General features: G+C 46.9%; 1 pseudogene; it reads right to left on the reverse strand.

The window, feature by feature from the left end:
• Positions 1–8681: 8681 nt before the first annotated feature.
• On the reverse strand, positions 8682–9113 carry LOC101566448 (annotated as a pseudogene).
• Positions 9114–11559: the final 2446 nt, after the last annotated feature.

The following is an 11559-nucleotide window of genomic DNA, read 5'->3' on the forward strand; positions in this document are numbered from 1 at the left end:
AATGGGCTGGGGAGATAGCTCAGTGGTCTAAGTTCCTACCTGGCAAGCACAAGGTTAGGAGTTCAATCCCTGGTACCATATGCTGCGCCAGACACCGATACTGGGTGTGGTAGCACATGCCTATAATTCCAGCCCTGGGGAAGCTGAGACAGGAGGATCGCTATGAGTCCGAGCTGTGTAATGAGACCCTGTGCCAAATGAATGAATGGATAAATGTTTTAAAAATAAAAATGAAATAGTAAAAACTTAAAGTGGTGTAGAAATTCTTCAAAACATTAAAAACTAGAAGTAGCATGTTATCTGTGAGCCCCACTTCTGGATTTTGATCCAAAAGAATTTACATGGGGAGGTCAAGATCCCTGTGTTCACTGCCATTCCCAGGAGACAGCCATGAGGGCTGGCGCGGGTAAGGCCCACTGGGTTACGACTGAGTGAGGAAAACAGGCCCGTTTGACCCCCTCGTCCCTACTTGGGCATTTTTCTAGAAGAAATGAAAACATCACACCACAGCAATATATGTGCACACCCATCTCTAGCAGCACAATTTGTCATAGCTACACCGTGGAAACAACCCAAATGCCCATCACCTGAAGAATGGATAAAAAAGTATTTTTATACAATGGAGTGTTACTCAGCTACAAAGAAAGCAAACTCATGGCTTTACAGGGAAATGGGTGCAGCTAGAGGCATACTCACTAGGGAGATAAACCAGACCCCCGTGTGTCAGCATAGCACTGCCTTCCTAGACAAGAACCTAAGACAGGAGACAAAAGCTGAGAGGTACAGTAGATACCACGAAAGGGAAAGAATCTATTCGAAGGGAAGGGACGACTGGGATGAGGGAAAAGAGAAAACAAAGAAGAAAGAGGGAAAGTGTATAAGTATAAACACTCGAGAGTGCACGTAGTCGTGCCGCTGATTTCTGTTGGTCTACTGAAAGGAGCCGTTAATTCTTCGTTCTGTTTTCTTTCCTTAATTTTTTTTATGATTTTTGACCAATTTTTCATGCTTATATCTGGTAATCTGATCAATTAATTTGAAGATAACAGTATGCAATAGAACTACCATTGTTGAACTCCTATTATATTGTTCAGTGAATTTCTGCATCACTTCTAATGTCTTTTTGTTGTTGTTTTTGTTTTTTCACTACTTTTTATTCTCTTAAAAATAAAAATAAATAAATTTTAAAAAGCAAGAAATCCCGCTGTGCACAAGAACATAACTAAAGGCGGAGGACATTCTACTATGAAACAAGCTCATGACGGAAGATGAATCCTGCTTGTTTCCACTTCTCTGAGGTATCTAAAGTTGACAAAGTCATTGAAACAGCGCGGGATGCACACTGGCAGGAGCAGAGGGGACAGAGAGCTCCCAGCTGGACCTAACTGCATCGTATTTCAGTTAAAATGCTTAAGATGCCCTGGAGATCCGAGTAAAGCGTGGGGCGTAGCCTCAGCTGCCCTGTTCTGCACACTTGACAACTTGTTGAAAAAGTGCTTGCGCGTGGAGTGCTCTTGCACAATAAAAACAGAATGTTCCTCTTCTTCTTCATGCTGTGCTCATGAGGCAGGCCTGCATGGGGAACCACAAAGACCACCGAGAAGGGAGCCCCCGCCCAGCAGCTGCTGGACGCCTGGGGAGCCCAAGCTCACCTCCTTTTCTTGCAGGCAAGTTGTGCTCCTCACCCTACATCCTCACTCCGGGGCTGTGCTGTTGGAAGCTCAGACACCACTTGCTCTGCGCGGATGAGCGCTTCCTCACCGACGTTCACCCTTGCGCTCGTGCGTATGAGTTTCACAGGGCCCTCTCTTCCTATGCCGCGAGCTCCCTGCAGGAAAGCAAGGCGCTAATTCAGCCTAGTTTCTGGGCCTCCTCGGAAACAGGTGTGAGGCGTGAACCGCTTAACGAGCTCACCCTGGCTGGAAAACGCTCATCAGCTGAACTGGGTGCGCACAGTGAGTGTGGGGACAGAGAGGGTGAATGAGGTCCTGCTCTGCACGGAGGGTGAGTCCTGATGTCCGCATCCTTCATTCTGAAGGCCCTGGAAGTTGCCAACCAAAAGCTGCAATCTAGAACAACGCAGCAGATTTGGGCTGGCTTAAAAACTTCCATCAAAATGTAAATAGAACAGAAAGAAGGGTTCATGTCTTTATGGACAAATTGAAGAGAATAACATGCTTTTATTTTTAATCCTCTAAACACCTTTTGTAATTCCTTTTCTCTGGTTCTTTTCTCCACATTGAATCCTGCAAGGGCACAACGTGATGCCTGGGAGCCCTGATCCGTCCCTTAGCAAGTGTATTCGTCCAGCTGAAAGTACAAGGTAGATGCCTTGCTGAATTAGGAGAGCGCACAATGGTTCTGCCATACCAGCCAGCACTTCTGACAGTGCTGCAGGACTTGGATACGCAGAGTGTGGGCTTTGAAAGTGTTTTCTTTCAAATTGCAAAACACTCAATTCTATTAATTTGTTGTAAGATTACACAGGGTAGATGATGTATCATGGCTCCATAAAGTAAGAGAAGAAATAATTTCTGCTGTCATACAAGAGAAACACAGAACATATTCTAAGGTCCTTCTTCACTGTGACTGAGAGGCAACTTTACCTTATCCTTTTCCAAAATGTCAGTAATTAAGGGAAACAACTTGCTCTTCTATTTCTGCACTGGTTTCCCGCTCTCTGTGCTCTTTTTCTGGATATGAGTATGTGTATATTAGACACTAATTGCCTATGTTTACAGAGCACAATGCTTTGTTTCTGTTTGTACACACTGTGAAATAGGCAGTTGAAGTTAGATAGAAATATTATAGGCAATCAGACAGGGCCAGGCCCTGAGGCAGACAGCATGGAAGACAAGATACCTTGCAACTGTAAGAGAGATAGATGTCTCACTGTGGGCCCGACCTCAAGACCAAAGACCGAACAAGCGCTCACCTCCCTAAAGACAAGCATCTGGGATTAAGCATCACCTTGAGGAAGCCAGGGAGAGTCACTGATCCAGCCACTGCCATCTCCTGCACAGAGTCCTGCTCTGTATTCATGCCCGCTTGCTACATGACTCACTTGCCCATTTGGTACTGGACTTAACCCGTTCTACCTGAGCAATGGTGCCTGTAATCTCATTGGTTGACCGTAGTTTTGTCCCACCGCATGACCACCCAGTTGAGTTTCCATGTTCTCCACCACCTTAGACCCACCTCACCATAAAACCTGTATGGTTTTACTCTATAAAGCTCCCTGGAAAAGACAGCTTCCCAGGGCCATGCCCTGGGCAACCCGCTCAGGCCCGCTTCTGCCCTCTCAGACAGAAGCTTTCTTTCCCCCAATAAATATTCTGCTCTTAACCAAAATTTGTTCCTAAAATTCATTCTTCTGTTTTACAGAACACAAACTCATCCCAAGTACCTTTCATGTTGGGAATTTCATTCTCCTATATTAGAATGACTAAACAAGTAGCCAGCACCGTCATTTCACATACTTATTGTTTGTATTGAGAACATTTGAAATTTACAACCAATTTGAATCACATAATGCATTATTATTATTTTTTTTCAGAACTGGGGATTGAACTCAGGCCCTTGTGCTTGCCAGGGAAGCACTTATTCCACTGAGCCATCTCCCCGGCCCACATAATGCATTATTATTAGCTCTCCTTACCATGCTTTGCAATCGATCTTAAGAAATGGCCGAATAGCTCAGCGGATTAAAGCACCTGCAAGCAGAAGCAGGGCCCGGGAGTTTGATACCCTGGCCTGCCATGCTGGCCCCGCCCCCCGGGAGTACAGAGAGGCAACTGAGACTGGGCTTGGTGGCACATGCCTGTAATCCTAGCTCTTATTAGTAAGACCCTGAACACTCTGTAGACCCTTCTCTAAAATAAAGGAAAATGTATTTCTCCTGTACAACTGAATCTTTGGAGCTTTGGTGAGGCTAGCCTGAAGGATTTCATACCTGTAGAAGACCTCTCCCTAGGGGAGAGTCTCCACCATCTGACCAGACAAAGAACCCTCAGCTTTGTCCAGAGGAGCTCTGCTCTGTCACACGTGATACTCACACAGCCTCCTCCAACACCCTGCACCAGGGCCTTGTGGAGGCAGACGACTTGCTGCTTGAGTTCCTTTCTAACGGCCTCTGGGCACCCAGAGTCAATTACCAAATGATATTCACTGGTATTCAGGAATGCTAACTCCACTGCACCCTGCAGAGTAGGAAAATAAAAGCATTTATGGTTAAGTGGTCGCAAAAGCTGGTCCCTGATTGCCTATCACTAATTCGGCTTAAAATACCAATTCTGTGGTGAAGAACTTTTCCTTTCAGAATGCTGAGATAGAGGCTTGCAAACAAATTCCCTTTGGAAAAGGAGGAGCAGAGGTGAAGTTCAGCCTATCCTGCAACAGGGCCGCAAGAAAAGTGTCTGTGGCCTGGCTTGGTACTTCTTCAAAAATTATTGTTCATTTTGTTATTAGTGAATGTTTACACTACTCAGTTGTTGTTTTTTTTTTTTATATATATATACAGCGGACAAGAGGAGCATGAGTCCAGGTAGAGAAATATAACTGAGGCTACTGCTTTCACAGAATAAGGCTTTGGGATGTGCTGGCATCTCGTAGGTTCCTGTGGTTTATATGTATATGGTGTCCGTTCACAGACCATAATGGGATTCCAGTGGTGCTCAGATGTTAAGGTCCTAAGCCCAGAGAAAGAAAGGCTTACTTCAGGATAGGGACTGTGTTCACACCTGGATCGCAAGGAGAGGCCTTATAGGCTCATCCTCAAAGCTACCTGCCTGATTCCCTTCAGCCAGGGACCTGCCCACCGCTGGCGAGCTCCAGAAGTGGAGCACAGGATCTGGAACCACAGTGAACCAATGCCTGAGATGCCCTGGTCCAGGAGAATGGTTCAAAACTGGCATGGAATGCAGGGAAGCCCATTCACTGGGCATGCAGTCACCTGCCCCTGCAGCCACATCGTGGTGTCCACAGATGGGCCCCTCAGACACCGCTTCCCTTCTCTGTTCCCCACCAGCTGCTGCAGCCATGTTTCCACTGAAGGATGCAGAAACCTGGAGCAGCTGCCTCTGGCCCAAGGACCCAGAGCCAGGGACCATCAGAGCCTAATCCATGCTCAGAGCTTTGGCCTGGCTCCACACTGCTGTCAACTACTCTGACTATGAAGGGACCCATCCATATCAGCCTTTTCTCCAATTTGCCAATGGATCAGGGAAGCATCCAAGAAACTCTGGCAGCAGTGGAGTAGCTGTCTGATTTAAAATAGAAACTTCAGTCAGACATGCGCATGCTTTCATTCCGGGGCAAAGCTCCCTGTGGTTTCAGCCCACCCCACTGCACATGGACAGCAGTCTTAATTATGCTGCCTCTGCCCTATCTCTTGGACGAATATCGTCTTTAGTTCCAGAACAAACCACATCTTCAAATCATCTTTGCACCCAGTGGTCCCACGAAGACCCTGGAGGTAGACACCGGAAGGTGGTGTGCTTATTTCCAAGTGAGCGGAGCAGGTTCAGGTGCTCTCCTGGCTCGGGCCATTGCAGAGCAGGTAAGGATGACCCTGTCAGAGCAGGAGCAGCTTGGTCACCTACCAAGTAGGTCACGCCTATTCTGGGCTCAGTGCACACTTCTGTCCCTACTAAGTGACCCTCTTGCCACCTTGCATACCCCTCTCTCCTATCAGCAGCTCCAGCAAAGACTTCTCACTTGCTGATTCTTAGATCTGCTCATGGCTGCAACAGTGGGAACAATACAGCCAGGACCTCCCTATGCAGCATCCAGAATGCCAGCTTCACAGACTGCAGGACGAACCCTGTCTTCCTGCTTCTTGTGACCCAGGAAACAGTGTCCAAGCTGGCGCCTTCTTTGTAGGTGCCATACCCAGGGTCAGGACCCTTGGGGTCATGGTAGTCACAGCAGAGACCTGCCAGAATCTGTGGGCTGAGCCAGTGCCAAGCTGGCAGGAAGCTGACAGACCTTCATTTGCAGGACAGGAATCTGCAGAGTTGGAATGTGCCTCATCCCGGTGACCTAGAGCAGTCATGGTACCATTGCAGGCAGTGGTAGTCGATGCACAATTGTACAAAATCCACACTGCATTTCCTGTGGGACAGGTGACATCATGCACCACGATGGTATGCACCATGAAGAGGAGGATGAAGCTTTTGAGTCTCTGTAAGGCTGCACCCTAGAGCTGCTTTTGCTGAAATATCTTTAGGAGAACACAGCCCACAAGACCCTCCATGAGCTGCTCCCATCCACCTCACTACATGCACAATCCCCTCCCTCCTTCTGCCTTAGCCGCTTGACCCCAGCCCCTGCACATGCGTGTTGCAGGATGCTGACCTGGACTGTGTGCATAGCCTCCAGGACTCTCCTTCAGATCATAGGAGATGAAGTGGCTGCCTTCCTCCAACTGGGTGTTGATTTTCTCACCCATCAGAGGTTTTTCCAACCATCTACCTACTCTCCCTTGGCAAAGTATCTTTCCCTGTGAGTGCTGTTTTATTTCTTCTGAGTACCTATCATTGTGTTAGATTAGCTCATGTATTTATATTACTTTATTCATTTTCTGCCTCATCCTCTAGAAAACACTCAAGAACATACAAACCTCTTTATCTGGGCAACCACTGTGCTTTTAGCCTTTAAAAAATGCTTAGCAGAGAAAAAATACTTACAATTTGGCAAAGATGTATAAGTGGATGGATGGATGCATGGATGGATGGATGGATGGATGGATGGATGGATGGATGGATGGATGCCTAGATGGATGCATGGATGGATGAGTGGGTGGATGGATACCTACATGGATGGACAGATTCATGGAACCTTGTATGCATGGATAGGTGAGTGGATGGATGGATGCACGGATGCATAAATGCACTGATGGATGGTTGGGTTGGTGGATGGATGGATGCATGGATAGATACATGGATGGATGGATGCATGCATGCGTGGGTGCATGAATGGGTCAGTGGTTGAATGGATGCTTAGATGGATACATGGATGGGTGGATGGTAGATAGGTGGGTCAGTGGGTGGGTGGCTTGTTGGCTAGTTCTGTCGAAGCATGGTTTGATACACAGATAGGTGAATGAGTGACATATACATAACAGGTGCATGGGTTGCTGGGTATGCTGTCAGACACATACTACAATATATGAACAGATGAATTAATGGACTCATACATAGAGGAATGAATTTACAAGTGGGGCAATGCATGGGTGAATAATTGACCTGTTCTTGGGATCTATAAACCTTGATTTTAACACTACTGTTTTTAACACCAAACTTCTCCGAACATACTAGTACCATTTTTATAGGGAAAATAAAACATTCTTCCCTCTTTCATCCTTCCTACTCAAACATTTGGAATGAATTGATATGCTACTAAAATCAAAGCAAAGACACAAAGCAAATGAATCCTTTTCCGACTGCTCCAGTCCCATCGGTATATCTGGGACCACGGTGTAAACTGTAAGTACCACCCTCTGGCTGATGGGACATGCGCATCTACCTTCCCCTCAAAGTTGGCACAACAGTATGGTTGGTGCAAAATTCACAGTGCTCTCTGCAAACAACCTTCCAATGCCCATTCTCCTGCAAGCTTTATTCAAATTGCTTGATGAAATGCCCCTGTAGAAACTTAATCTTACATTTTGTTTATTTTCTATATGTCTGTTCTGCCTCAGGCCAGATTGTCTAGCTCTATCAGCATCAAAGTCTCAAACAGGAATTGTCTGTTGTTGCTTTAAGCTCTGAATTCACCTGTCACCTCTCCCAAGGGGAGGATGGGACAGTGCTGGCCACTGAGTCACAGAGAAAAGAACAGAGCAAAAGCAGAGATCAAAAGCACAGCCTCAGGTCACCCGGAGGTTCTGAGAGTCTCTGACACCTTCTGATGGCAATTCCAAAGGAGTGGAATAAGCACAGGTAGATCAGAGGGCACATAGGTACATCCACTGTGAATATGTGTGTGAGGATGTAGAATGTAGACACACACTCATGTAGCATTGAAAAGGAAATACCTGCCCCCAACCTGGGTGCTCTCACCCAGCAGAGAGGGAGGAGACGATTGAACACTCATCCCAGAAGCATTCAGTGTCAGCCAACTATCCAGCCCTGAACCTACGTTGGCTATCTGCAAAAGGAGAGTCCATCACTCTGCCTGACTGCAGGCTGCCCAGAGCAGGGTTTGTTGTCTGGAAGCCACCTGGACCTCCAGTGTTGTGCTGGATTCCTGCCTCTTGGATCTCCTCCCTGCACTTGCTCCATCATTATCCTCATCTTTAGAAAATATTGAACACCAGAAAGAATCAGCCTGTTGCCTGCTTTCTGCTCCAGTGCTGCTCCTGTGGGTCCCAGGCTGGAACAAGGGGCAGTGGAGTGGCTTCCAGCTTGTTACCTTTCTGGCTAGCTTTTCCCCAGGGTGCCCTCTCTGAAGTGGAGTTACAGCAGTCCCGTGGACTCTCTCCACTTTTTCTCTGGATCTGCAAGGACATGGTTTCACCAGTGGATGTGCATGCGGCTTCATCTCCTCAGCATGACTCAAAACTCCTGTCACTGCAGATGCAGGGGGGCCTGAGCACAAAGTTGTTTTCAATGGTGACAAAAATGTGGATTTAGCATGAGCCAGCTGGACTCAGTTCAGAGACTCTGAACTTTTTGGCAACGTCAAAAAACATCATGATCAGGAGCCAGGCGAACATATGCCACCTTTTCTCCATCAAGTCTGATCAGAGAATCGCCCTTGGCCGTGTCAACATCATAGAGCTTCACAGCCTGCCAGATCTGGTGCAGCCTGACCTTGTCACACATAGTCAACTCAAGTGGATGTCGTCCTCCATGTTCTTTATGGCCCAACTCCGGCTTCAGCAGGGATGTGGTGATGGCGGAGTGGTAGCCTGTGTTTCTCCCAGGACCTCTGTTCTGATGGTATTTGGGCTGCCCACAGAGCTACAGCGTCATGAGAAAGTGAAAGGTCGGTCTCCTTCTGGTGACTTGCATGGTTTTCAGCTCCATCTTCTTGGCCTTCACAGCTTTTGCTTTGCCTTTGGCTTCAGCTTTGGGAGGGGCAGGAGCTTCCTTCTTCGCCTTTGGCGCCATCTTGGTAGAGAGGCTGATTACTGCCTTAACATCCACTCCTCTTGGCCGAAATGCTGCTGTGGGCTTTCCACTGCACAGTGAAAAGTCCGGAGCAGCTAGAAGTCAGCCAAATGTGTAACCAGAAAGCCAGCTGCGTATCCAGCTGTACTGGTCCTGCCCCAGGTTTCTTCCTGGCCCTTCAGAGCTCTGACCCAGCCTCCCAAGCTGCACCGCAGGAGCTCAGCCCCTGTACCCCACAGATGAGGGCTTTCTCTCTGTTGCATGTGCTGTCTTGGTTAGGATTGAACCATGACTCTCCCCTCTGCCCCCAAAATTGCTCATTCCATTGAAGCCTTGATCTGGGAAATGGCTAGCTCACGCAGCTTCTGATTTCCTGAAAGGACTAACCTGAGGTCGAGATCAGAGTTGCAAGGCATTGTTGGGAGGGGATAGAAAGAAAAGGGAGCAGCAGGGGAGAGTTCACGGCCACCAGGCTAGGGAGCAGCCCTGGCCCTGCCCTTGCTCTCGGGCGTTTTCGCTCTCTCTGCCTCGTGGCTGCCCCAAAGTGAAAGCTTTTCCTCTGCCACCTTCTCCGCTATGGTGGCTCTGCCTTGTCACAGGTCTAAAGGCAATGGAGCTGGCCGACCATGGGCCAAATACTGCAAAACCATAACCCAAGTAAACCTTCCTTTGTTAAGTTCCTTACGCCATGTGTTTTGTCAAACACACACAAAAACAAACAAACAAATAAACAGGAAGCTGAGTCACCTGTCTGTCAAGTTTGGGGCTGGGTGTTCGGTCGCTTCCTTCCTTGTCTTCTGAGGACCCTGGAGAATTACCAGCAGGCTGTCAGCACTCTGCAATCGCCTGCTAAACGTTAGCTTATGAATGGCTACTGCGGTGCAATTCAAGAAGCAGTCTATCTCCGATTCAGCGCAGATGTGAACACTGGTGGCCTTTTAAGGCCACGGGATGAAGATACTTGCCCAAGGCGCATCCCTGTGATGAAGAGAAAAAGTGTCAGAAATGGCTGACCTGACTGGACAAGACACGTCACCGCCACCCGGTGTGGTGGCAGCCTACTGGGGGTCTAAGCCTAGACTGTCAGTGATGTAAGAGACTCCTCTTCCATGTGGTGTGGCCTGCTACACACGCATTGCCAAATGGCTCCAGCAGCACCGAAGGTGGTCAGGTGTGTGCAGACTAAGCCACCCCTGCGCAGCAGGGCAGGCTGGCGTCTCAGGGAGAAGCCCGCACTCTGGTTCCAAATGGCCTTGTGTAAGGCCTGGGCTAGCTAGGAAGAGCCCAGGCAGGCTCCCCATGGTCCTTGGCCCTTCATGCAGCGCTGATGTCGTGAGCGCTGTTTCCCTTACCTGTACCAGGGAAGAAAGCTATATGGACTATTTCATCAAATGATTTTTATTATCATTTTCTTTTATTTTGAAGAGTAAATACAAGAGTAAGAACAACCAAAGCAAAGACAGAAACAGGGTAGCATATAATAGTACATACATTACAGATTTTCAAATCAAGAATAGCTGATTAACGACGATTGATACATTATCTATTTTTATTGTCGAATCTGTTGCTGAAAACATGTTAGTAGGACAGTTACAAGGGATTGATACATTTGGTATTGTTGCCTTCCTAGTAGCTACATAGAAGATATAGGCATGATATCTTGTTTATACAATATTAGCAGAGAATTTTTTTAATGAACTAAGAGAAACATACCTATCTTGTGTACACATAGATTTTTCCCTTTATTCTCACTTTCCCCATCACACTTTGTCTTTTCATTTGCACGGTTTCTTCCTCATTCACACTATCAATCATACTTTTCAAATCTTATTTACTTGTTCATTTTCTCACAGTAGTGAGACAATATTGTGTTTACACATATGGGTCTGATTTATTTCACTCCAGAGTGTGGTCTCGAGTTGCACACATTTATGTATAAAAGATTCCATTTTATCCTTTATGGCTGAGTAGTATTCCGTTATATATAAAAACCACATCTTTTTTAATCCATTCTTCAGTTCATGGGCATCTGAAAAAATTAAAGCCAGTTGTCCCATAGACAAAGGACTTCTATCTAGAACATACAAAGAAATGAGAAACAACAGACCTAACAAATTCAAAGACCCAACCCCAAATTGGGCACCTGAGATGACTAGTCACATCTCAGATGAAATAAAAATGGCAAATAAATACATGAAAAAATGTTCAGTATCACTGGTCATTAGACAGGTGCGAATTAAAACGACACTGAGATTCTGCCTTATCCCAGAAGGAATGGCTATCATCAAGAAATCAACCTATAGCAAATGCTGGAGGGGCTAAGAAGAGAAAGGAACCCTTCTCCACTGCTGGTGGGAGTGTACAACTGGTGTGACCATTGTGGAAACCGGTGTGGAGATTCCTAAAAACCAAGGATTAGAGGTCGCATTCAACCCAGCTATTCCCC

Source organism: Octodon degus, unplaced genomic scaffold (assembly GCF_000260255.1).
Source record: "Octodon degus isolate 3935 unplaced genomic scaffold, OctDeg1.0 scaffold00076, whole genome shotgun sequence".
Lineage (NCBI taxonomy): Eukaryota > Metazoa > Chordata > Mammalia > Rodentia > Octodontidae > Octodon > Octodon degus.